The following is a 27692-nucleotide window of genomic DNA, read 5'->3' as shown; positions in this document are numbered from 1 at the left end:
GAGTGGTCCCTGAACTGAAGAAATTGCTGTTTCCCTTCCCATGTGTACAGGCTGGTTCTGTGAGAAGTTTCTAGTTAGTGAACACATAGGTATCTTTGCTTTTACTTTGTTTCTCAATCACAGTCATCTCACAATGCCAAGTGTGGAGTAGTGGGCATAGATGTGATGTCAGCTCCTGGGGACCATAGAGACTGTCCATAAGTCTGTGCCCTGGACTGATGCGTTTCTGAAGTCACAAGGAGCCATTATTTCTAGTACATGAGGGGAAGACATGAGACGGGTGACAGGGAAGAGAGATGTCTACCTGGGAGCAGCTTCTTGGGTTAAATCACAGAACACAGACACCAGTGAAGACAGTGCTGTGGCTTGGAGGATTTTGTCTAATTCACAAAGGAAAGACGGTGAGAAACGTATAAGGGCGGGGCTTCCAAAGCCAACCTTGAAACCTGCAGTGAACATGGAGCCTTTCACTGGGCAAAGTAGCCAAGCAGAGAGGAAGTATCCCTTCCCCAGGCACTGTTGCTGAATGCTGACATCTTCCAGGTTATAACCCTCTGATTGTGTGGCTTGTGGGGGTGGGGAGTGGAATTTTCTAGCATTCTACTCTAACCAGAGCTTCATTTGCTTGGGCACTTGAACCAATTTTGCAGTTCCTTCACTGACTATCCCAATGTGAGTGTATATCGCACACTCGAGATACACAAACACACACACACACACACACACACACACACACACACACACACTCACACACACACACACTTTTCCTGTTCCAACAGAGCAGACAGTAGAAGCATTGTGGGCTTCACATACACAATGTGTTCAGGCTTCTCCTCCGTGAAGTCCGTCCTCCAACCCGAGGTAGGATCATAGCCCCTGGGGACAGCCGCACGAGCTGCGTCTGGGGTGCACCATGGTTTGTGCTGGGAGGCTAATGCTGGCAATAAGCACCCAAGACTATCTGCTAATCAGGAAAGATGGCAGCTGCTCACATCGGGAGGATTGCAGGACAGGACAGGCAGAGGAGGCTCCTGGCAGGGCAGAACTGGGGATAAAAAGCTCCATTTTGCTACGGGTTAAAAATCAATTTTGATCATCCAAACCTTTCTAATGAACAATTTAATATGGCCCCATAGTGACTGCAAAATTCAAAGCTTCAGTTCCAAGGTATTGATACCATCAGATAGCCAGTGTCCCACATCCAGTGACCATCTTTGAAAACGTCGCCCTTGGGGAATCTTCAGTCAGGGTGGGAGGAAGGGGCCTCCTCCCCCTCACTACTCTTCCAGGTTACAGATCTTCTCTTTGGATGCAAGAATATGGCTGGGTTTTTCACAGCACTATTTATAGACCTAAAAGATTTGGTGGATGGGTTTTCTCCTGTGCACTATCTCACTACACTGAGCACGCTCCATAGCGCGCAGCTCTCGGGGGATGCTTGCTTGCGGCAGCGCAGGGCAAATCAGATGCCGTGGACCGTGGACCTTTTCAGTTCAGGTTATTATTTTGCAGGAAATAATGCGTGTTAAAAGAACTTGTTGGATATTTTCTGCTAATATAAGTTTGTCTGATAAGAGCTTCCCGGGGAAGCTGCCTCCTGCGGAGCGACGGCTTGAACACAACATTTAAAGCCCTTGGTGTCAGGCTGTTAAGGATTCAATTTTTTTAATGAACATTTAATTAATATTAATGTTATGCTAACAAAATACATTGATTAAATAACTCCTGTAATTCATTACATATCTTGCTGAAAACTGGCAAAATACATGCACTGTGAAAATTCCTTTGATGTTTAAAAGCATTCGAGGATTAAAAATTTCAGGAAACACACCACATTTAAAATATCACTGTGCTGTTTTTTTTTTTTTTTACTGACTGACACTGGTAGTTTGTTTGTTTGTTTGTTTGTTCTTACATCCGATACATTCCACTCTCAGGAACATCAATTTCAATGTCAGCCCACATTTTAGTTCTTTTAGTAATTTCAGTAACTAAATAGCATGTATTATGGTAACTAGCATATCCGGGCAGTAAAGTTGACTAGCCTAGCCCATCCTTTGCTGTCCCTATGGCACAGGGATATATTGAAGACTGGTGTTGGTTGCTTGGGCTGAATTCCCCCATGAACCTTTTGCTTGTATGTAAAGATGTCCTTCAGCCTCTGGAGAGAGGACATGGAGACTGGGTTGAGTATCCATGGGCAATTATTTACGAATGGCAAGAGGTGTTTAAGACTGGTGTCTGCTCCATGAGGTTCTCCAGGAGACTCCTTCCCTGTTGAAGGATGGGGTACCCTACCTCCGGCCCTCACATGCACCATGGCCTTGTGTTCACAGTTGACACTGTAGAAGTCTGATGTACCTGCCATTCAACTATCAGTTCCTCACAGGATCTTTGGCAAATTATTTGCCTTTGTTGCATTCATTTTTGTTTATAAAATACTAATTACCTCTTTTATTGTTTGAAGAGATTAAAAGTTAATAGGAGAAACTAAATAAACAGAATGCCATTCTGCACAAACTATATAAGCTGGTAATTAATTTCTGGCCTCCTCTGAGCTAATTAAGTCATATAAAGAAATGAAGTTAATGAACCACAATCCCAGTCATACGAGTGTAGAGACAAGCAGTTTGACTTAATGAATTAATACGATATTTCCTTTCTTAGACGATTTCCAATTGTTCTCCTAATCTGAAGGCCCCTTTAATGTCCCTTTCTGGTTAAAATGTTTAATAAATGGTAGGGCAATCTGGTAGTGGTATGAACCTGGGGCTATCATGGAGGGCAGGATGTGGTATATAGCACCTTCTGAGAACCCTCTGATGTTAGAGACACTGTCCCTGTTCACTTGGATGAGCTGTGGTCCACATCTAGTAATCCGGTCAGAGTGAGCTTACCCATTCTGGGAAGACTGCCGTTGCATCTGAGCTCTGTAGCGGTGAGCATTAGGAGATGGACTTCAGGCTCCTGTCACATCCTGGAAGCCTTTTACTACTGAGCTTTTCTTACCCGCATGCATCTTTGACAAGTTTTGACAGAAATAGCAGTGAGAATAGTCATAGATGCTGTTCTCTAAACAGGAACCCCACCCAGTGTAATTAAACTTCTTGTTCATTAAAATTAAAAATCTAGTAATAGAATTTTGTACCATGGAACTCTTTATCTTTGCTAGGAGTCTCTCTAGAATTGATATATTTCTAGGACTCACGGTTTGGGTATCATCACATACCCTAGCTTCTTGCATAGCTAATGAGCTTTATGCTTCTGCGACAGCATTGTATGTCCTGAGGTCATAGGTCAGGACTTGGCAGCAAAGATGGACTCCAGTGTGACAGCAACATCTATTGGCGTGTTCTCTAGTGTTCTTGTTACCTTGACAAAACATCAGCCAAAGGGAAGGGTTAATCTTGGCTCTTGGTTTGAAGCTGTAATCCATCGGTGCAGGGAAGACACTGTAACAGAAGCCTATGGAGGTTGGTCCCCTCAAATTGGTGTTCTGTTTACTCTGTTTTGTAAAATGATACATGCATATCTAAATGTGTGTTCCCTCTATGGAGGCTCAAGGTTGATGTCAGGGGTCTTCATCCACCACCTACCACTGTATCCGTTAAGGCAGGGTATCTCAACTGAGTTGCAGCTCATCAACAACTAGTCTCTATCCAGTTAACCCCAGGGATTCCCTGTCTCTGTCTTCCAAGTGCTGGCCTTGTAAGCAGGCCACCATGGTCACCACCGCTTACACTGGTACTGGGCATCAGAAGTCCCTTCCTTATGCTTCTGTGTCAAATTTAACCACTGAACCAACACTGCTCTCTCCTCTCTGTTCATTTGGATTCCTTATTCACAAGGGTGAGTCTTCCCTCCACTAAATCTCTCTGAAAGCCTATCCACTGATATTGCCAGAAGTGTGTTTCCAAGGTGATTATGAATCCAGTGGAATTGACAACGAAAACTGTCAATCTGGATGACGGGGAATGTGTCCTCTGTGATCCCGTGAAGAGCTTGTGTCCACCATAAAAAACAATAGGACATAGGGAAAATAGAAGGGAAGAATGAAAAAAGAACTTCTGAGGTCGTGTCCACAACAGACCAGATGAGAATGGCAGTTTTCCTGAAATCAGAGGACAGGCAGTGAGCCTCCTGATATGAAAATGGAACACGGGTTCTCTGCAAGAGCAACAAGCATCCTTAACCACTGAGCCATTGCTCCAGCCCCAGAAGCTTGAGAGTCTGAGAATGAAATGGGTTTTTAAGGCCGAATCTGCCACAGTGTGCAAAGGAGAATTTCTACATGGGCAACTTCTGCCCTGACACCCATGTTTTCCCCACAGTCTAACCAGGACCTTCCCTGTTTCCTTCTGCCCCAGAGGTGACTTTGCTGGCCCAAGAACCAGGAGTTTCGTGAACATTTGCCTTCTTCACCTGTTCTGAGGCAGCAGCCTGAGCAGCGCCCTGCACCGAGTGAGTCTTTTGAGCAGGAGTTCATGCAGATTCTGGTCTCCATCCGTTCCTTACTGATACATCAGAGGGGAGAATAATGCACAGGCAGGAACAATGGTCTTGCCCTCTCTTCAGTCTCTCAGAAGAGCACAACTGTACATATGTGTGGGCACAGGATTCAAAGCCCTCAGCTTCTATGCTCAACTTTGCTGGGTATAAGACCACACACAGAGAGGGACTCACTGTTCCTGAGTCTCCAGGTGCTTATCTAATGATCAGGGGCATGTCATAAAACAAAGGAAGATAGAGCATGTGGCATGCATCCTACAGAAGGCCAGAGAATTTAATGACCAGGAACTCTGGAATCTGGTCTCTTCCTTAATGCTCTGCTGGCCCTGGACTCTCGTTTAGTGTGGCTGTAATTGGATCTTGTGAGCTTAGTATCTTTCCTCACCCATAGACCTTCCTTCCCAAGATAGACCAAGATGGTACATTTCAGAGAAAGATGGCCTTTCTCAGCCTGGAAAGAATTAAGCCCTTTGCCTTAAAGAATGCCTTACATGCACTGCCAGTGTCTCCTTATGGTTCAGTGATGGTATCATCCCTGTCTGAGCATCTAAAGGCCTCCACCACTGACTACTTATCTTAGAGACACATAAAGACTAGATAATACCTCCTGGCACCATTCTGGCAATCAGGAATTCCTATGATCTCTTCCTGTTTCTGACTCAAGTATGAAATCTAGTTGAGAAAAAAAGTGAACAGCATTGGCCAAATGCACTGCATACTTAAAAAGGGATAAATTGAAACCAACAACCATGCTTCAGATATCTCTTCCCTACAAGTAAAACAGCCATTCCTTTCAATGTGGATAAATGGCAGGTCCTGGAGGGATATTTGGGGAAAGTACACTGGGTCAGAATGCCTAATGAGCACTTGACCATCATAGGATCAAAGTTATTCATGTCTTATTTTTGTCATTGACAAGAGACAGAGTAGTTGGGTAGGCTGCTATGCATCATTTGGGAACTCCTGGATCTTGAGCCAGAACTGAGAAAGAACCAACTGATGGCTGGTCCTTCTCAGTCACTAGTCATAGTTTACCATTTTATGATATATTCTAAACACCAAGCTCGACACTGTATGGGGTGATCTATTAATGATGCTTATGCTTGCTCCCTCTTGTTAGATATGACCTCCATAAATGTAGATCCATAATCTATTCTGCATCTTTATCCTTTGTGCCTCATAGGACCATTGGCCACCATAAAGCAGAATTTGTTGCCATAGCATCAAAAAAAGCAATGTAATGAGAGTCATGTCTATAGCAATGGTGACAAGACTGTTAATGTTCCTAGTAGAAGCAGATAGGAGGAGGGTCATAGACCTTCACCTGGAATTTCAGCCATTACTCCATGCTCCCCCACCCACACATGATCTTGGAAGGTCCTGCAGGGGTATCTAACCTTTTGACAGTGATATGATTGACACCCGTAAATGTGTAGGGGTGCAAGTATAGCTATCCTTGATCGCATGCAGCCCATGTGCTTCAGGATAGGCTTGCATTGATCTGTCAACCCCGTTCTGAGAGCCAGAGTTGGTGGAGGCTTTCTTGTTTCTCCCTCCTGTGACCTACTAGAAAGGTTTCTTTAATGTGAAGGATAGCCATAAGGAGCCAATCCATCACCCGAACAGAGGCTGGGCTCCAACAGTGTGCAGGGTTGTTGGGAGGACCTCCTGGCGTAAATCATGGTGATCTATGAAATCAAGTACATCAGTACACCACAGGTAGACCTATCTTATTACCTTAATGACCAAGTATTTGAACCTGCACTTTTAGAGCAATAGTCTTGAAGCACAGAGTTATCCTTGCCCCCATGCCTAGCAACCAAAGACATCTTCCAGAGAATCAGCCTTGAATGGTCCTAGCACTACCCATAGGTCTTTGTAGAACAACAACAAGGACATTGTCCTTGGATTCCTGAGCATGGTTCGTATCCTTCTCAGCAACCCATCCATTTACTCTCTACTATTTCAAAATCATTTGCGCTGGAAAACACCCTTGGGTTGCTCTTGGTGGTGAACTTTGCACCTCTAAGAAGAGGGAACCTCAGCTGAGTAATTGCCTTTGTCAGATTGGCCTATGGGAATTTTCTTGACAGTTAAGTAGGAGGGCCCAGCCCACTGTGGGTGGAACCATCCCTAAGAGGGTAGGACTGGGCTATGTAAGGTCCATGAGTATGAACCTGGGAGCAAGCACCATTCGTTCACTCATGACCCTACTTCCGTTTCTTCCCCCAGCTGTTGCTTGAGCTCCTGCATTTTCAGACACAGCTCCTGCTGGTTTTCCCAGAGATGGTGATGTCCTCAGGCTGTTGATATCCCTTAGGAGGTAGAAGAGTGACTACAGACCCCAGAGGGCTGCAAAGATGTGGGGGAGGGGCACTGTTTGCCTCCCCGTGGTGAGTTTCAGGAGTTTGCTAAACCTGCGCATGGTGAAGGTCGTATCAGATAATGGGAACACCTGGAGTTTGAGGTCTTGTTCCTCCTCAAGGAGACATTTCTCTGAGAAGGCTATAGGTACCAGGAAGTTAGGGAGTCACCCAAGCCTCCAGGGTCTCACTGTGAAATGAAGGCCACTAGTGACCTTTCTCCTTTGAGTTTATGGGAGAAAATATGAAACTTCAGGACACAGGACAAACACACAGCAAGAGTTGACAGCAAAGTCATGCTGGGGATATCTGAGTAAGCGAAGCTGTCTTGATGCTCGAGCTGGAACCTTGAGCATCTTCCAAGAGTTCTGTGTTGAAAGGTTGGTCACCAGCTTGGCACAACTGGGAGGTAGTTAGACTCTTAAGGCATGGAGCCTAAAGCAAGGTCTCGGGGTTACTCAGGAGCATGGCTTTGAGGAAGACGGGACCCTGGTCTTCCCACGTGGTTTTTCATCTCCCACTTCCTCCTGCCCTGATGAGTCAAAAGACTCAAAGCCAGGAAACCAAAGACAGGCTAAACCCTCTGCAGCCCCTTCTCTCCTAAAACTCAACCTTCTCAAGTATTTGCTACGGTGACACACTAGATTGTTCAGTTGTTGGTCAGTTGTGGGGCACACTCATGTCCATGTGGCTCAGCCACTAATGTCCGAAGAGACATGCTGCCCAGATATCTCAGTTGCCATACCTATGGAATGAAGCTGGTTAGAGATGAAGCTAGATTTTAGGTCAGGACCACAATGTACACATACGCTCACAGAGTAGGTACCTGTTCTGTCTGGACGTCATCCTTGGGAGGCATACACAGGATCACACTGTAAAGAGGTGTGGAAAGCTAAATTGTTACCTTAAAAGTTTAGTTTTAATCAAGACCAAAATAATCTTAAGGTTTCTGAATAAATGTTATGGGAAACTGAGCCTGGGTTCACACAGGCTTGGGCACATGTGAACAGAGTCAGACACCAAAAACACTTCAGTGTGATATGTGAGAGACTGCATCTAGCTTGAGCATGCCATTAACTAAAGCACAGTGGTCTATGGCACAGACCTCCGATCCCGAGTGGACACTAGTTGATCAATTTTATTTCCATCCTCCAATCAAGAGCAAGTCTGACAGAGACCCAGAGATGTATTTCATCTTGATTTACCAAATTTCATTTACCCATCTCCATTATTTGCTCAGATGCTAAGAATACATCTTTTCTTGGCCATTTGCTCCTAATTGATGAGGTGGCCATGCGTGCAGGTCTGGGCTCTCTGGCGGGCTGTCTCTGGCTTTTGATCGACTGTGGATGAAGCTGGCTTTTAGGACTCGCAATGGCCGATTCTACGGCCACACGACACTCGTTACTAATGAAAAGCATGGCTGTCAGGCCCTGGAAAGCCATCTAATTAAACTGGGAGATTTCCATAAAACGAGTTTGAAATCAATCCGTCAATACCGAAACCACTTAGGAAAATGTAGTGTGAGCAGTGTGCCTCAGCCCAGGAGAGGGGCAGGCATGAGATCCGTCTTCTGCTTGGGCTCATGGGGCTGTCTGTCTTTCCACACCCTGAGCATGGTCACTGGGAACACACATCACATGCTAGATCAAAGCCTCGGCTGTGGTGGAAGCATCACCACCCTGCACTGCAAGCTGCACAGCTCACGGAGCTGTCGGCAGGATTGTTCCTCATACTGAACTGTCTGAATGCCCTACCTGTTCCAAATTGTTGGAGCAACCAACAGCTGTTCTCTAGTATGCGACCTTTGTGCACAAACACCAACATCTAGATAGTTCCATTGCATTTTCTTTCCCACTGTGAAATCGAGAATTGCTTACATGTAGAAAACTTATTAAGGTTTTGACAGGGAAACATATAACAAGTGCGCCTAGCCAGTAATCTCTGTGTGGTGAGATGTTCTGTTCTGAAGAGAGAGGATTAGTTTCTGGGCTATAATCTTTCCTAATACTTGGTTTGGGTAAGCCAAATGTCATCTTAACTAACTTCACACACACTGTGTAATAATATATGTAAAAAATGGGTTCCATATAACACTATGAATACTGAAGGAATTTCTACCATGATTAAACAAAATTACTGGAAGGTGAGTAGTTTTAGATTTTAAAGTAGTTGTTTGCCTTATAGCCAAGCTCCCTTTCCATTTACACCTGCCTCTAGGAGTAGAGTCAAGCTGCTTTCCCTCGCTGCTCTTTATCAGGCTTAGTATGCCAGGTCCTGACTGGGCAGCAGGTTAGGAGTTAGTTCATAGCAGCCTTCCTAGACTTTCCTGCTATAGCCCAGGTTTCCAGCATTCGCCAACCTGTTACTGTTTACAATTTATCCTCAAAGAAAAGATCTTTCTCCTTTCCCTATCCAGTTGTGTGCTTAAGGATATATATCCAACACACACACACACACACACACACACACATCTTGCAATGGCTTCTGGGAGGTGGTGCATTCTCTGCTTAGAGTGGGTTGAGCTACAGGGAGTTTGGGTTTCAGTTTTACATATTTATGAAATGCAAGGCTAGCTAACCTCACCAGGTGGCTTGCTTAAGTGACTCTGGCAGCAGCACCTTGTGTGCACACACCCCCTGGGTGTGATCCTTTTGCATAAGCACATATTCAACAACCGCTTCTTACTCATCCTGTAGCCTTCTGGACTTGGCGTTTATCAAGTGCCGAGATTAATCAGATATCGATTATGTGAGTTAATGTAAGTAAAGGACTTTGATCACTCTTGAGAACTCAGTGGGGGAAAGGTAAGAGAGCTCACTGTTGAGGCCACCACTATCCCCGGTTCTGGGGACACATAGATAGTACATGGGTAGTGACACAAGAGACTCTTACAGGGCAAAGGCAGGTGCAGTGGCACATACCTGCAGTATGGGAAGTAGAGGTGAGAAGCTTAGGAGTCCAAGGCTATCCTCATCAACATAGAGACTGAGAGGCCAGCCTGGAATACATGAGACTCTGTCCCAAAACAAACAAGGCAGAGAGTAGTAATCTCAGGACACAGGGTTGCAGGAAGGTCCCTGGATCTGTCTAAATATCTGGGAGACCTGAGCCTTGGTGTCTAAGGAGAGTCCAGAGATAGTAGAGGCAGACAGGGTGTCAGCTGGGCTGGTTGTAGCAGCTATGTGGAGTGACAGCCACAGAGGTATGGCTAGCTAGAATTGCATTGTTCAGGACGAGCCTTCGAAAAGATTGCACGGTCATGACAAATAGCTCATAGGTCACAGCAGAGGATTATGGGATTCACTACTCCCTAGAGACGATGGAGTCCCACTTCTCCCAAAGCTCGTATTTTTGGCATAAGGTGCTTTGAGGAACATCCAGCATCTACACAAGCAGCTGACACTCCATGTGTCAAAGGCAACTTCTCCCCTGGCTGTGGGGCTGAGAAGAATCCTGGAGTTCAGACTGCCCCACCCAGTCCAGGGTGACAAAGCTCGAGGTCCTGTGTGTCTCCTCCCACACCATCTTGTTCCATGGGTGGCCATGTTCTTCTGAGAGCCCTGCCACTCCACAGGCTCCTGACCAGGTGACTTGGGCTGTCCACTCATGCAGCCCTTCTCCTTCACCCCTACAAGCCTTCTGTTAACATGTGTTCTGTCCTGTTTCGTACCCGCTGGGCTTCCAAATGGGACATCAGCAAACACGAAGACAGCTCTTGACAGTATAGCTTTGATCTGAAACTCTCTGAGCAGAGACTGCAGACACAGCCCTGTTGTTAAGGTATCTGCCACATGCAAAGACTACACAAGGCGCTTACCTATGAAATTGTTCCTGCCCACCTGTGTACTTCTATGATAACCATCATTCCTCAGCACATGGGATAGATCACTTGAAACAAATGAGACATGGTCCAGGGGCTGGATTTGTGGAAATTGTCCCTCTCCATGCCTTCTTGTTTCTTGCTGCTGTGTCACACCCACAAGTGTGCCACATGGCTCACACTCATGCCCTCGCACTTCATGTGGGGATTCAGTGCACACCTGGATTCTCTTGGTCCCTACAAAGGCCCCTCTCCATCTGGAAACTCATAAATATTTCGAGTTGAATTAAATTGACACGCGCCATGGCTCGCTTTGGCACGGCTGGGCTGAGCCACTTAGTATGCACAGCATTCCTCCACCATTGGGCTGGCACCAATGTGTTGTTTACTGATTTACGCTAATTCAAACAGTTTATAATATGTCAGAATTTTTCCAGGGGTTATAGAAGAGATGTTTGGGACGGCATGCGCAGACACTGATAATTAGTACATTAGCCCTAGGGTGTTTCATGGGCTTGTTTCTGCAAAAGGGAGAGGGAAATGAGAAAACACCTGGGTATGTTAGTAAAAAACATATATTTACAGAAAAACGTACACATTTAAACCCAGGCAGGCATTCACTGGCACATACACACTGCACGCTTATGTACAGATTCACTGATTCATTGCAAGAGAGTGCACACTGGTGTGTACACAGGTACTAATGCACACACAGGTGTGTGTGTGTGTGTGTCTGTGTGTGTGTGTATGTGTGTATGTGTGTCTGTGTGTGTGTGTTTGTGTGTGTGTGTCTGTGTGTGTGTGTGTGTCTGTGTGTCTGTGTGTGTGTCTGTGTCTGTGTGTGTGTCTGTGTGTGTGTGTCTGTGTGTGTGTGTGTGTGTCTGTGTGTGTGTGTGTGTGTGTGTGTGTCTGTGTGTGTGTGTGTGTGTGTCTGTGTGTGTGTGTCTGTGTGTGTGTGTGTCTGTGTGTGTCTGCTTGAGATTTGATGCCAGTTTGCAGGTTCTTCTTCCCTGTGGACCCAGCCTGCACTGTCACGGCAGCACATGGTAAACTGACTTCTGGTCTTTTAGACCCACTTTCTCAGATAGGCCCTGCCCGGGACTGAGGTTGCAGAAGTCTGGAGTCCACTAGGAGCTGCTGTTTCCCACAGGGAAGCCATGGGTTAAAAAGGAAATGGTTTATATTCATCCCAAACTTTCGATTTAATGGGAGAATCTCTAAGACACAATGGAAAGCTTTTGTGAAGGCAACGTTTATTGCTTCCATTTACAAAATCTTTTCAAAAAGTCAGAGGAGACCTTATAAAGCCAAGCTTACAAAAGAACACAGGCTGCATTTCTCTGGCAGGGTAGGTTAGTCTGAAACCAGTCCTCTTTGGAAATGGGTGTGACCCATCAATGCTCATAGTCTAAAGGAATCTTAAAAGATTGTCATTGAATCTCAAAATTTATAATAACTATGAATTTTAACTCCAACATATATTGTTTCCTAAGAATCTTAGAGGTCAGGATTCAACTTTCTATGTGACAGCTGAGCCTTCTCCTGTGATGGGAGCTTCTTTGTTGTACAGGAAGGAAAGAGGGAGGGCGGGAGGAAGGAAGAAAGGGAAAGGAAAAATAATAGAGGAGGAAGGGAATGAGGAAAGAGGAGAAGGGAAGGACACAGGAAAGGAGGGAGGACTCGGGGTTGGAAACAGGATCAGAGCAAGCCCTCATCGCCTCTCCCCACCCTGACAGAGATTACAACTCCCTGTCCAGCAGATAACAAGCATCACAGAGCAAAGCTGCCTTCCAAGCTTGTGGTTCCTTCACTAATAATCGGGATTTATTACCGGGCCCATCTGCTGTCTCTGTAAGGTCACAAGGTGAACCACAGGCATGGCTGATGTCACCATCAAGGTAGCTGGTTGCAAATGGACCCTGACAAGTGTACTTTTAAAAGAATATTGTAGCAAGAGCTCTCTGAGCATGGATGTCACGCCGATAAAGAGAATCACCCTAAAATACTAAAAAGATGTCGCTTTTTAACCCTTTCATCCATGGGCTGGAGCTCAGCTGTCAACTAAGTACCTGAGCGCCAGCGTCAGGAAAGAATAAAGCTGGGGTCGGTGGCACGTGTCCAGGCACATCCCTAGGCACTGGAGGCCGGAGGTACCAGCTCCAGGAGATCTTCCCAGAGCACACGTTTGTCACAGGAAAGTAGGGAGAATGCACAGTGCCCAGCATCTCCAACTGTGACTTCTAGTGTCCAGGGCTTGCTTCCAGAAACTAGTGTTACATGCTCCTGTGATTTTTTTTTTAATTCATATTTAGATAGGTCATAATGATCCAGCTAGCGCTGGCACTTCTCCAGGGCTATTGCTCATTAGGTAATGGTCAGAGTGCTTCTCCCTCCATAGCACTCCACCCTCTAGGGTGCTCCTCCCTCCAGGGTGCTCCTCCCTCCAGAGTGCTCCTCCCTCCAGAGTGCTCCTCCCTCCAGGGTGCTCCTCCCTCCAGGGTGCTCCTCCCTCCAGAGTGCTCCTCCCTCCAGAGTGCTCCTCCCTCCGGGGTGCTCCTCCCTCCAGAGTGTTCCTCGATCCTATTTGTTTTCAGCTGAGCAGGAGAGGAAGCAGGGCAGAGAGGTCCGCGCTAGGCACAATTCTGTCCCATCCAGTGAGGATGTAGGAGCACTTCTGTTAACAGTCTATTGCTGGCTTGTCTCCGATCACCCTCACACAGGCTGCCTCCTTACACTCAGCTATTAGAAACAAACTGTGGTAGTCACCTGCCTGAAAATGTCCATCCTGCTCTGCGCTCTGCCTCCATCATGGCTGGCATCATTCCCTATAGTTTGTGGGTATAATATAGTTCTTTATACCTAGGTCTCCAGAGGAGATATGTACAATATATGTATGAAGTATCCAGGCAGGGACCCCAATTCCTGGAAACCACCATCCAACTCAGCCAAGCTCTGTCCTCCCTGGGCTTGACAAAATGACTCCCAGCGGACTAATGACAAGTGGCTGCACCTGCTTGCACCTTGGCTTGATGAGTTGGGTGCCCACCTTCAGGGTGAGAGTGACACAGAGCAAGGAGGGACACCATGTCCTGAGAATAAGGCAATGAGGACAACACTGGGTCACCAGTGGCTGTCACACTGAAGCTCAGTGAGGTCACATGGATAAGGCTCCGCTCCATGCCTGACAAATGACAGACACTCAGCAAGGCAGGTGTCCATCATCAGGCTGCTTGTGTATCTGATCATTTCTGAACACGTCATGGCCAGCGACATCTTGCTACATCTACTTCTTAGCTCAGTCCTTGTTTTGCAGGATCACAGATGCCAGCTTTGTCACCCACTTTCTTATTGGTGATGTGATTTCTCACATCTGCTTCTCCTTGAACTCAAAAATGGATCCATCAAGTGATCAATCAATGACAGGCACAGAGGAGAAGGGACATATGCAGCTACCTTGGTCAGTGCTCTTCTTCCACCCTGGGTGGTACTCAACCTGTTTTCAGATAGCTGGACACACCACTCTCTATGTGTGGATCTTGGGGACACCCAGGTGCCCCACGGGGTGCATGTTTGCTAACACAGAGATGGACAGCTCTGCTTTACTGTTTTCTCATCCCATAGTCTGGAAGGTGACAGTCAGGGTGTTTGTGGCTGCTTATGGTGCTTTGAATGAGAATGGTCCCCACCAGTTCATATATTTGAATGCTTGGTTTCCCGTTGGTGGAGCTGTTTGAGAAGTGTGGCTTTAATGGAGGAGGCAGTTCCCTGAGGGTGGGCTTAAAGTTTCAAAGTCTACACCATTCTTGGTTCTGTCTGCCTGCCTGTCTGTCTGTCTGCAGTCTGCCTCTCTCAGTGTGTGTGTCTATCTCTCTGTGTGTGTCTGTCTGTCTCTGTGTGTCTATCTGTCTTTGTCTTTTACTCTCTTCCCATTAGACAGCCATGTGAGCATATTCTCTCCCCTCCCCCCCCTCTCTCCTTATGGATTTGTGGCTCAGATGTAAGAATGGTGTAAGATGTCATTGCTCTGAAATGACCCTGATATAGCTGTCTCGAGTGAGGCTATGCCAGTGCTTGGCAAATACAGAAGTGGATGCTCACAGTCATCTACAGGATGGAACACAGGGCCCCCAATGGAGGAGCTAGAGAAAGGAGCTGAAGGGGTCCGAAACCCTATAGGTGGAACAACAATATGAACTAATCAGTAGCCCCCAGAGCTCATGTCTCTAGCTGCATATGTAGCAGAAGATGGCCTAGTCAGCCATCCTTGGGAAGAGAGGCCCCTTGGTCTAGCAAACTTTATATGCCCCAGTACAGGGCCAAGAAGTGGGAGTAAGTGGATAGGGGAGCAGGGCAGAGGGAGGGTATAGGGGACTTTTGGGATAGCATTTGAAATGTAAATAAAGAAAATATCTAATAAAATTGTTTTTTAAAAAAAGATGTCATTACTCTGCTGCCACGCCTGCCTGCTGCCATGTTCCCTGTCATGATGAGAACTCTAACCCTCTGGAACTGCAAGCCTCTCATCAACTCTTCTATAAGTTGTCTTGGTCAGGGTGTCCCTTCACAGTAATAGACAGCAACTAAGATACTGTTCATCTCAGGATTGAGGTGACCACTGGGGTTCTTTTCTTCACCAGCCCTTCTTCTCATCACTCTCTGCTGTGTGCTTCTAGAATGTTGAAAAGGGAGTAGAGGTACTAACTGGCTCTATGATACCCATGAGCCACATGCAGGGACAGGTCCCCCTTACTCATCCACCCCATCTCATTTGCATCTCCTGTCTACAGCTTGGCATTTATGGCAGCCTCTCTCTCCATCTACACTGGACAGGTTCAGTATGAATGCTAATACAGAGGGCTGGTCCAAAAGACAGGTTCACTTCTGATATACTGTTAAGAGACTTTAGCTCTACCACTGCCAGAGCTATGCACACCATTTCATATGGGGTTATCACATCAATAGAGGTGAATTTAGTTTTTCTAAATAGCATCTATTTTTATTTATGATGTCGAGTCATCATTTCACAATCCAGGTGCTGGATGGGTACTCGTACCTTGTCCATTCAGAGGAAGAAGGAGCCCAGCATTTGGGAAAGATGGCAGATGATGCGTTAAAGCACCAACACAGCAATGACCTTGAATGAAAGCAGGTGAAATCTTAGTATTCCTTTCTGAGATGCAAATTTTCTTAATTGGGGGAAGTCCCCTTTTGCTTAGAAGTAGACATGGGATGTTTCTCTGTGAATTCTGCGTAAGGTTCCACTGAGAAGGTGACAGCCAAACCTTTGTCAGCTCTGAGATCATCAACAATTAAATCTCAGATTTAAAGAAGAAAAGTGGTTCATGCCATTGGTACACATAGGCAGAAACTTCACAGATTCCAGGGAGATGTTTGAGGGGCAAATGAACCCTGGTGTAAATCTGTGATGATCACTCTCTGTGTCATTTTACTCTCTACACAGCTGCAGTTGCTCCGCCCCCCCCACCCCAATAACTGCACATTTATAACTTACTAACTAAAGGCGACTGTTTGAAACCCAAGGTTTGTCCTTCTGCTTTGTACCACAGGTGAGAATTCTGAGCATTTTCCCACTCTGGGAGTTCTGGGCCCTTTCTGCATGCTACAGAACCCTTCAGATTTGTTTCATTTGCCTTCTAACATGGCTAACGTCAGTTTAGGTAGTGAGGCACAGTTGTAGCAGGCATCCCTTCAAGACTCAGTAGGCTATGAATCTGCCTCAGATGCAGCACGGTTCCTACCTGTAGCTCGCTGGGAACATTCATAGCTATAGTAGTCATGATAGACACACTGCCACCTGTGAGCTGCTAACTAGGACCATGTGTGAACACACGTAACACAGTAAATAAAAAATGAGCCCTGCCCTTAGCTGCAAGCTCTATGCGTTCATCCACCACTCCATTCTGATGGCCGTTCACCTCAGTGAGATCACATTTCTACATTTGTGGAAAGCCTTATTTTAACACAAGATGGCACATTTGATGAATTGCTTCCCATCCTCTATGAAGGTAAGAGGAGTTGTCTTCCTCGGGCCCTGACCCAGTGATTACTGATTTATTGTAAAAGGGAAAATTCAAATAGGGGCTTCCTAGTAAATTCTTCATGAAGAAAATATGGTAACAACATCCACATGGCCTGGGAATGTTTCTGTGCATACTTTAATTATTTAGATTTGCTTATAACTTACTGGCACTTGTGAACCTTTAAATTAACATCGTTACGCAACTTTTTAAAATGTTGTCACCATTAGCGGTTCTAATTGTATGCCCACTCCTCCTGGGACTCCCTGTCAAGTACCTCAGGTCCCACAGCTCACGGATGTGAGGTCACCCTACCGATTTGCATGTGCTTTGTGCTTTCCGTTGTTTCTACTGTTTCCTTAAGAACGTACATCAGTTTACAGGTTACTGTCAACCTCTTTCCAAACACACTTTCCATTTCCTATCATATCGTCTTCTGATGAAGTACTCTTATTTTCTGATACTAAGCATTTTTAATCTTCTAGACTACTGATTCTTCATTTAGACTACACTGTCTATACTTTTTAAACATCTCTATTTTACATTCATTTAATCTATATTTTTGAAGAGTCAGTCTCTTTGGCACAGCCATTTTGCTCCTAATTTTTACTGACTTCTATCAGTTTTGTTTCCATTATCAATAACACTTGATAACAAAAAGGATAAAATTCATGAATTTTCGCATCATTATTTTTACACTGAATTGGCCCTTGGGGAGAAATCGCAGAAGTGAAGACGGAATTACCTCCCCGCAGGGAGGACTTCCCTTTTCCTCTGTGAGGCAGCTGGAATGAAGGACTAGTCACCTCAACAACAGGGTATCATTGAAGAACATCCCTAGAGAAGATATATCTGATGCAGAGAAAATAAATTGTCAAGAGTGGGGAGGACACATACTATCTACTTATAAAAGTAAAGGTTCCAATGGAAAAGCATTTTGCTATGCTAAATGAACCATTTTTGTTATAATTATAATACCTGATGGATACATAGTCACAAAAGGGCTTCCACATGTTTTAGAGAAGAATGCCTAAATAAATAGTTTTCAAAAGAAGAATTCTCAAATTCATTTTGCAATCTCCACTGTAGCCACAAAGAAAGGAAATGAAACCATCCTATTGAGACCATTATTTCATTAATTTACGTATTTGAATATATTTAAATCACATTGAATAACTTGGTCTATTCTGAAACTAGTTTTCCTTGCCGTTATTCTAAAATAATTTTTACATTCCTTTTAAAAGTTTCTTAAACAATCTTAAAGCAGCTTTTCCCATGCTTTCCCAGAACAATCACCATATAAGTAATAAATCTCAATACTGGACATTAAAGGTGACTTCACTCACGGGAAACTTTAACTCCGCCCACAAATATATGATAACTATAGTTTTTTTTTAAATCTACAGCTATACAGATGTAATTACTACAAAGAAGACTTCATAATATATTTTTCTAAAACCCACAGAACTTTTTTATGACTTGACCATTTGTTTCAGAAAATTGAACATTCAATGCTAGAGTCCTCTGAGTCAAAGACCCAGGGGTTCCACAGTGGGATGGAGCTACAGGAAGAAGGGTCTTAGGAAAGCATCAGACTCCATGTGATTAAACACTTTAAAATCCTTAACGGACTTTATGGCTGTGAAGTTGGAAAAACAAAGAAAATGGTTTTAAACTAAATAAATGTAAATTTAGAATACTGATTTGAGGAAAGAAACCTTTCAAACAGAGAAATGTCATCACAGCACACCAGAGGGCTTGACGGTGGATGTTGGATGTTCAGTATCCTTAAGGAGGTAGCTCCTTGGCTCTGTTCTTGTTTGTCTGACAGATGATTGGGAGCCGTTTATACTAGGGTTCCAAATCAGACTGAGTACATATTGTCTCAACTGCTTCTTGACCTGTGGCAGGTTGGACGGAGGTTCTGCCTAGCATTGACAGATGCCTGGAACACACTTCTGGTCCTCTAGAACTGGTTAGAGGCACTAAGGATAGGGAATACTGCTAAATCCTCCCAGCTGTACTCACTGGAGTCTGCTCCTGGACTCTTGGTCCTGATTCACTTAAACCCCTTCTCTCCTTGCTCCTGGTTCCTGCTCCTTCCTTATTCTGTTTCCTCTCCTATTCCCCCTTCCTCCACTGCTCCCTCTTCCTCCTCTTCCTCCAACTCCTCCTCCTTCTCCTTCATCTCTTCCTCTTCCTTCATCTTCTTCTTCCTCTCTCCCTCCTCCTCCCCTTTCCACTCTTCCTCTTCCCTCCTCTTCTTTCTTCCCCTCCTCCCCCATCTCCTTCCCCATTCTTCTCCCCCTTCATTTCCTTCCCCTCCTCCTCCCCCCTCATCCTCTCTCCACATCCTCCCCTCCCTCTCCCTTCCTCTCCCTCTTCTTCTTCCCCTTTGTCACCCTTCCCCTCCTCCTCCCCTCCTCCTTCCCCGTCCTCCTCCTCTGATCTCTGATTCTCTTCCCCTATGCCCTGCTTTTCCTCTGATTTCATTACCCTCCCACTCGAAGTGGGTTGAATACCATAATTGCAGGAGATTCAAACATTTCTGAATTAACCACTGTGGGAGGTGGCATGAGGGCAGCAGCCTTGGGTGCCCATCTCACGGTGGCTAGGAATCCTGTAACTAACTGCAGAGATGGAAGAACAATTTGACCCACTAACCTGTTTCAGTCACCTAATCTGGATTTTAAAAACCAAGCAGTTTATCAGTTTCTACCGGGAATGCTTGCGGCTTCTCTTTGTGCCTTAAGCACCCTCCCTCCCTGTGCGTTCACCACCTGCATCATCTGTCTCTCTGGCTTCTTGAAGTTTATCTTACCAGCAACAGCCAGGCCTACAGCAGCCTCTCAGAAAAGAGTAGATACACTCCACTTACCTTCTTCTGCATTCATAAAAAGCTGTGGCATTCACTTGTCCTTAAAGTTACCACTGGATTCAAGCAAAGGCTCTCTCTGACCAAGTGAAAAGAATAAAATAAAATAATGAGCAATGGCATTCTGTCAAAACAAAACAATCTTCACGGTTCATTTTTATAAAAAGTATCGATGACTCTGGTTAGGAGAATTACCCAGAAATCTCCTGGACTCATGAGATATCGTGACAGTTTTAGAAATTTCTTGGACTCAGGAAATATCACAGAATTATTTGTTGCTGTCGGTAATCTGTGTCTTTCGGAAGTCTGCAGGACCAGGGTCTCACAGGGTCTCGTATATGACTGTCCCCAGCAGCCACAGACACAGAAAGGATGATGGGGTGAAGACTCGCATCTGTTTCCTAAGGTTCCCCAAAGGATTACTCATCTAGTCTGGTCTCACTCTAGCCCAGGCTCGTCTAGAACTCACAGCTCTCCTCTTGCCTCAGCCCTTGGAGTCTGAAATTACAGACCTGGATCCTGGCTATCCATCTCTTTCTGTATTTATAAAGAATTTGTGAGCTTCAAAATTTTTATCTTTTGGGAGTCATCTACGTGCTTCTGGTTATTGTGAACTCTTGTCCTCTCTGGGCAGTGGAGTGCTCCATCTCTCCCAGTCACTCACATCAGCTGGCCTCAGCTGGCCTGTCTTTGTATCCTCTCTCCTTGGTCTCTGGTAGTCACGATGCTGCTGCTTCTTTGTCCAATCCTTGGGTATTGGGTATTTAATTGAAATTTTAAAAATATTTAGGGAGATGGAAATCTTAACTCCCCAGATGTGATCATTATACAGTGCGTCAGATTTTCCCCACAGTTACCCACACATTTCTACAATTTAAGAATAAACATGAATAAAAATTAAAACTAAAAAGTAAAGAACTCAAGCCAGGCAGTGGTGGCACATGCCTTTAATCCCAGCACTTGGAAGGCAGAGGTAGGCAGATTTCTGAGTTCGAGGCCAGCCTGGGCTACAGAGTGAGTTCCAGGACAGCCAGAGCTACACAGAGAAACCCTGTCTGGAAAAAAGAAAGAAAGAAAGAAAGAAAGAAAGAAAGAAAGAAAGAAAGAAAGAAAGAAAGAAAGAAAGAAAGAAAGAAAGAAAGAGGAGAGAGGGGGGGAGGAAGGAAGGAAGGGAGGGAGGGAGGGAGGGAGGGAGGGAGAGAGAGAGAGAGAGAGAGAGAGAGAGAGAGAGAGAGAGAGAGAGAGAGAAAGAGAAACTCCATGAAATACAGTGGATGATGTTGTGTAAGTCAGCATTGAACTCATTTCTGTTTTTCAAAATTGGAGAAATTAAAAGAAAACCAGGGAGAATTTTATTTTCTGAAACTCCTTCTATAGCCCATAAGCTACTTTTGCTTGGTGACAGGAGGTTGCTTCACAGTCATGCTCAGCTCTGGGTTATCTCCGGGTCACCATCAGGGTCTGCTCTTTGTCCTTCTGTATTTTGTGGCAGTATCCTTTCTCACTGTCTTGTCTCATCCCCACCCCAAAGGAAGTATCATCTGTTTCTCACGGCCTTTTTATTTGTTTTTTACACATATGGGTTTATTGTGTTCACAGTAATAAGCTGTTTTAAAAATCTGAAAACATTTTACTAATTACTGAAAGGGGGCAATGACTACAGTACCAAGAAAATGTCATTTAAAATATTACATCTGTTTTCTATTTTTAAACCTTCATTACTTCCAATTCTTCCCCCTAATCACAAGTTACACTGCATATTAATTGTTGAACCAGATTTATCAGAAACTGTCTTTTATGTAAAATCATGAAGCAGATAATTCCAGAGGAGGCTGTGAACAGATGAGAGGAAGCGGGAGGCACCCCTCCTAGCAGATGCTCCACAGTGACACGGATATTGTTCATATTAAATACTCGCTTTCTCGCCCATGGAATGCTCACTTATCTCTGAAGTATCTGTTTGAGCACATTTTTTTTTCTAGGCTAATAAAATAGGATCTGCTTCCACAGGCAGAAGACATTTGCGCTTACAACGACGACAGTCCAACATGCTTGATTCAATATTTGAAGATGAGGGTGAAGTTTCAATCCGTAAAGAAATGGTATCTTTCTGGTCAGAAATGGTATTTTTCTGATCGTTGGTGTTTTTGAAATTGTTTACACAGAGTTTAGAAAGAAAGGTATAACCCCAGGTTGTAGAAGAATAGATTAAAATGTCCCAACGTGTCCAATAGGCCTCTCTTTCCAGTGATGGCTGATTAGGCCATCTTTTGGTACATATGCAGCTAGAGTCAAGAGCTCCGGGGTACTGGTTAGTTCATAATGTTGTTCCACCTATAGGGTTGCATATCCCTTTAGCTCCTTGGGTACTGTCTCTAGCTCCTCCATTGGGAGCCCTGTGATCCATCCACTAGCTGATTGTGAGCATCCACTTCTGTGTTTGCTAGGCCCCGGCATAGTCTCACAAGAGACAGCTATATCTAGGTCCTTTCAGCAAATTCTTGCTAGTGTATGCAATGGTGTCAGCATTTGGAAGCTGATTATGGGGTGGATCCCTGGACATGGCAGTCTCTAGATGGTCCATCCTTTCGTCACAGCTCCAAACTTTGTCTCTGTAACTCCTTCCATGGCTGTTTTGTTCCCAATTCTAAGGAGGGGCATGGTGTATTGGACACGCAAACTTTATATGCCCCAGTACAGGGGAACGCCAGGGCCAAAAAAAAAAAATGGGAATGGGTGGGTAGGGAAGTGGGGGGAGGTTATGGGGGACTTTGGGGATAGCATTGGAAATGTAATTGAGGAAAATATGTAATAATAATAAAAAAAATGTCCCACTGTGGCTGGGAATGCTTGAAAGGGTCTCGGGCTAGCGGACAGCATAGCACAATCCAGGCTTGGAAGAGAAGCTTGAGAGAGCGTGAGAGAGAAGCATGTACAATGTGGAATGTTTAATCGCTCTTGAGGGTGTCCAGTCGGGGGCCTATATCCAAAGCTATTAAAATAATTAATGTCTCTAGTGCTCAATCCTGGAAAATACATTTATATCCAAATGTGCAGATATGTATAGTATTTCCGAAGGACTGCAGACTTAGACACTTGTCTGCTCCCACCCAGGCCCTGGTCAGGCACAGCAGATGGAGAACTACCAGTAAGAACACTTCCCGGATGATGTCCAGTAACAAGCCCATTTTCCTCCATGACTGAGTCACTGGGAACACTGACGTAGCTGGATTCTACAAGGTAATCATCCTCTGACTTCCCGGAATCTTGTAATGAGTCATCTCTCAGAAGTTCACATTCCCTTTATCTTTCACCAAACTTTATCTATTAAAATCAATAGTGTTGTGACTGGTCACTGTAGATGCTGGAGCAGCCTATCAGCTTACACGGTTCACCTGCGGCTCTAAGGCAAAGGCAGTTGCAGTCAACACACTCAGCTCCTGTGACTCCACCTCCCGTGTTATACCCTAGACCTCCAGACACAGCACTCTTATTTGCCTGATACTTTGTTTCTCTGTCTTCCAGAATGAGACATAGACCTAGCAAGTCTTACATGAAAAGCCACTGGTACAAGGTAAACTATCTATCCATCGGTGCAATACTCCCATCTACCAGGCAAGGTTTGCCAACTAGGGCAATAGCGGCACAAGTGCTACAGTGGTAACCAACTACTTTCAGCTTGGCTCTGAGGTTTGCTACACTGCGTTTTAAGCACATAATTTGCTGCCTGCTGTACAGCTCTTGTTCACTTCAGTTCTTCCTCTTCTGGCCTCAATACGAAGACAATCATAAATTTTACTTAAGAATGTCATACATTACACTATAAAAATTCTTTTAACTTTTTTTTTTAACCTTTGAGAACTCAGTCTTAAAAGCTGGAGTGAAAATGCTCTACTTTCTTACACATTTGCCATGATGGTGCTCTCCTCCATGGGAGGGCATTTTCTTCAGGTGCTCTCCCTCTGCCCCTCTCTGTGTTCTGTCGGCTGATAAGAAGTCAGTGTAAAGCTTCCTTTACCTACAGAAGTTTATCTCATCTCCATTTCTGAAATGTGCTTTAGTAACATTCAATATATGATAAATAAAGCAGTCTCTCAATGTCCGAATAAACTCAATATTGAAATTATGTTTTCTGTTATTGCACCAGCACACAGGACATCCCCATGCATAACGACCACCCTGATTTCTCAGCGAACTCTGTGGGATATGTGCGCTTAAAGCAGCCACTAGCTCAGATGTGAGCTAAAATTGTAATACTTATAAAATATAGGTGTTATTTTCAGGAGCTGGAATTGTATGGAATTTTCAGAAAAGAAATGACTTGGTATAAAGTAATGAATTGGATTGAAGACTTTAAACTTATTTCATCTTCAATACACAGTGGCAATATTTAGAAGGTCAGACATCAATTCATAAAAAAAAATTAGCACAAGATGAAGCTAACAAAAAAAAAACCTAGTAGTTATACTAACTACTACTTAACTAGTAGTCAACTGGTAGATACATATTCTTGAAAATAAAATAAAAATAAGTGAGCTTCTAAGCCATGAAGAGACCAGGAGGAAAGTCAAATGCATATTGCTGAAGGAAGCCAGACCAATAAAAACCAGCCTGATTTCTCCTATGTGACAATCCAGAAAAGGCAAGGGTATCAAGGCAGGATAGAAGTAGGAAGAAGACAGAGGAAGGGGAGGCTAAGTGGAGGGCAGGAAATGTCCTAGCTTAGTCAAGGTAATTTCTGAACTGCCTCGGGAGGGACATGTGTCATTTTAATTTTGCATTACCAAAACCAGAGGGCATGCACCATAAAGAGGGCACAACAGCCAGTAAACTTCTGGTGATAGTGGTGTCTGTGCTGCTTTGAAGACAGGGCAACAGCTTGGGTGTTAATCATGCAGAGACCCATCGAGGTGCAGGACCAGTTGACAGGGTACTACATTTGGCTTAATATGCCTACAAACTGGAGAATTTGCAGAATTCTGGAGATGTTCTCTAAAAGCAAGCCTGTGAAGCTAAATGCTTCTGTGAAGAAATGAAGCAAGCACGCACATCCCACAGAGCAGCCACTCCTAGCCTAAGTATAGGAAAGTGTCCCTGTACTGACTGGTTCTGTGTGTCAACTGGAAACAAGCTGGAGTTATCACAGAGAAAGGACCCTCCCTTGAGGAAATGCCTCCATGAGATCCAGCTGCAAGGCATTTTCTCAATTAGTGATCAAGGGTAGGAGAACCTCTTGTGGGTGGTGTCATCTCTAGGCTGGTAGTCCTTGGTTCTATAAGAAAGCAAGTTGAGCAAGCCAGTGAAAGCAAGCCAGTAAGCAACATCCCTCCATGGCCTCTGCATCAGCTCCTGCTTCCTGACCTGCTTGAGTTTCTGTCCTGACTTTGGTGGTGAACAGCAATGTGGAAGTGTAAGCTGAATAAACCTTTTCCTCCCCAACTTGCTTCTTGGTCATGATGTTTTGTGCAGGAACACAAACCCTGACTAAGACAGTCCCTCACAGCAAGAGCTGTGCCTCACCTATGGCCAGTGTGTGACAAAATGTGACAACCATGACAGAAATGCCAGATTGTGACATCATCATCTGTGTAGTGGGAGACAACTCATGAGGAAAAGAAAGGGCTTGTTCATATGCACAAATGCCATGACCTGATAAAGTGTTCACAGACAAACACACACACCAATACCTCAGTGGTCCGAAGAGCAAGGTTTGTTCTTTCTACCACAGGTATGGTAAGACCCAGAGACCTTGCCAACTTCCTGGGAAATCTGGCAAGAACTAGCCAGTCTAGTCTCACCTAAGTAAACATCTCTGCTTGTATTTTCCATTTATTTGCTAACAATCCAGTTTTATAGGATGTTATCTGCAGATCATGCCATAACTGATATATAGTCTAAGTAGCTGTTTGCTGTCCCCGGAGATTCTCTTCTCTCTTCTCTCTCTCTCTCTCTCTCTCTCTCTCTCTCTCTCTCTATCTCTCTCTCTCTGTCACTGATGGTTACAGAACATCTCCTCTTCACTTATGATATATTCTTGATAGATATTGCCTGAAATTGACCCCAGCCAGGGCTTCATCTTCTGCTCCACATAGAACCAGGATGTCTGGCCTTGTGACATCTGCAGGACTGTCACAAGCTCCAGTAGCATTCTTTGCACATAGACATGGATGATATTTACTAAATCCATGAAATTTCCACAAGTTTCTCCACCTCTCTTACTTTAAACACACATCCCTGAAGGCCATGAACACAGACTACAGACTTCTCAGAGCTCTCTGGTTTGGAAAATGTTATATGTATTACAGAGTTATATATACAAGTAGTTAGTGTTTTTCTAATGCTCTCAGTTCCAAAGTGAGAAAATTAAAAGATGGACGGGGTTAGAACCACATGTCTAGCATGCATCCTTGTGCTCCCAGCATCCTTTGCTCCCAGCATGGAGCTTTCACAGCCTTGTCATCCTGTGAGTCCATTGGCTACTTGTCTATTGCTGTGATGAAATACCATGGTTAAGGTGTCTCACGGGGAAAGGGTTTATTTGGGTTTATGGTTCCAGAGGGAGAAGACTCAATCACCATCATGGCAGAGAGGTGTGATAGCAGAGAGGTGTGGTTCACATCCTGAGCTGCCAGCAAGAAACACAGAATAGACTGAGAACAGAGGCATGTAGCTTTGAATCCTCAAAGGCCACCTGCAGTGATGAGACTCTTCTAACAAGACCATGTCCCCTAAGCTTCCCCAAACAGTGCTATCAAGTAAGAACCAAATATTCAAATCTCAGAACCTTGGGGGAGTCATTTCCATTCAAACCACTACATTTCACTCCCTAGCCCTCATAGCTCTTTAGTCTCAACTGTTTAAAAGTCCAAAGTCTCTCCAGAGAGCCAAGGCGATCTTTTAATGAATTACAATTCCCTATAAAATCTAAAAGCAAATTAAATGCTTCCACCATATAATGGCTCAATATAATCTTGACCATTCCAAAAGGGTGATAATGAAGAAATACTGGATCAAACAAGGCCGAAACATAACATGGCAGACACCAAATCCTGGAACTCTATTATGACCGGCGTCAACGGCTTAGATGGTTTTGCCTCTCTAGCTTTGGTGGCTGTAATGAACATCTCCATCTTGGTTTGGTTCCATTCCTTGGGTGTGGCTCTCATTGGCAAATCGTGTGCCTGTCATCTTCAACACCTTGAGGTCTCCATTGTAACCCAGGCTTCACTTCCACAGTTTCATCCAATGGCCTCTTATCCCCTCTGGATCTTCTCAGACATTCTTCCCTCACACACGCTGCCTGACCTCAGGAGATGTCTAGATCTATGAGGTCCCTGAATCCTTTTTTATTTTAAAGCCAATGCCACACGGTAGAGACAGCTGGGTTCACCTGTCAGCTTGGGATGAATCTTGGTCCCCTGAGTTACATTTGAGGCAGCTCTTGTTCATTGTTTATTTCTAGGAGAGAAAAATCCCGTCTGCTTTTTCCTTTTAGAAGCTGGAAGCTTAGCTGGGCTTTGCCCTGCAGGCTCCCTTGCCCTGACTACTTCCAGTGTGGATCAGGACTCCTCTTAATCTCCTTATCTCTGCCAGCACAAGCTCCAGCTCTAAGATTATGCTTTCCAGTCTTCAAACTGTACATTTTGTGCATCTCTCTGCCCTGTGTGCTCTTTTTATTGTAGACCTGACTTAGAGTAATTATTAATAGGCACGTGGCAGGGTAAGTATTAGGTTGTCTTGAAATTGCCTCCACCAAAGAAATCGGTATATTATTTATAAATGTAACTTCAGGCAAGTTATTCTGATAAGGGCAAAAAGATGGCCCCATTCTTTGCCAGATGTCACAGGGAAAGGCAGGCCCAGCTCTTCATTTTGTTTCCCTCTAAAGCCTCGTGAACTGTGCTTCCAGGCCACATTTCTCTCAGGTTTATCATCCCCCAAGATCTTGTTATTATGATGTCCTACTAAGCTCTACTCTCAGTGTTGAGCCAAACATCTTCCACATCCCTCCATGGAACAGCATGGTCAGACCTGTCACAGCAATACCCCACTCTCTGGCACCAGCTTCCAACGTAGTTCCTCTT

General features: G+C 44.7%; 1 long non-coding RNA gene across 3 annotated transcripts; it reads left to right on the top strand.

Annotated features, from left to right (window-relative positions):
• The first annotated feature begins 290 nt into the window (after positions 1-290).
• Gm30288 lies at positions 291-22963 on the top strand. Of its 3 annotated transcripts, XR_001782411.1 has the most exons (4): positions 291-401; positions 4368-4461; positions 21619-21710; positions 22723-22963. It is a non-coding gene; the product is annotated as a predicted gene, 30288 (long non-coding RNA). The 3 variants fall into 3 exon arrangements; XR_386393.1 differs by lacking the exon at positions 21619-21710; XR_877610.1 differs by lacking the exons at positions 21619-21710; positions 22723-22963 and adding an exon at positions 6742-7104.
• The last annotated feature ends 4729 nt before the right edge of the window (positions 22964-27692 follow it).

This window comes from Mus musculus, chromosome 18 (genome assembly GCF_000001635.26).
Source record: "Mus musculus strain C57BL/6J chromosome 18, GRCm38.p6 C57BL/6J".
Taxonomy (NCBI): Eukaryota; Metazoa; Chordata; class Mammalia; order Rodentia; family Muridae; genus Mus; species Mus musculus.
The sequence above is the reverse complement of the archived record's forward strand: the minus strand, read 5'-3'. Positions and strand labels throughout refer to the sequence as shown.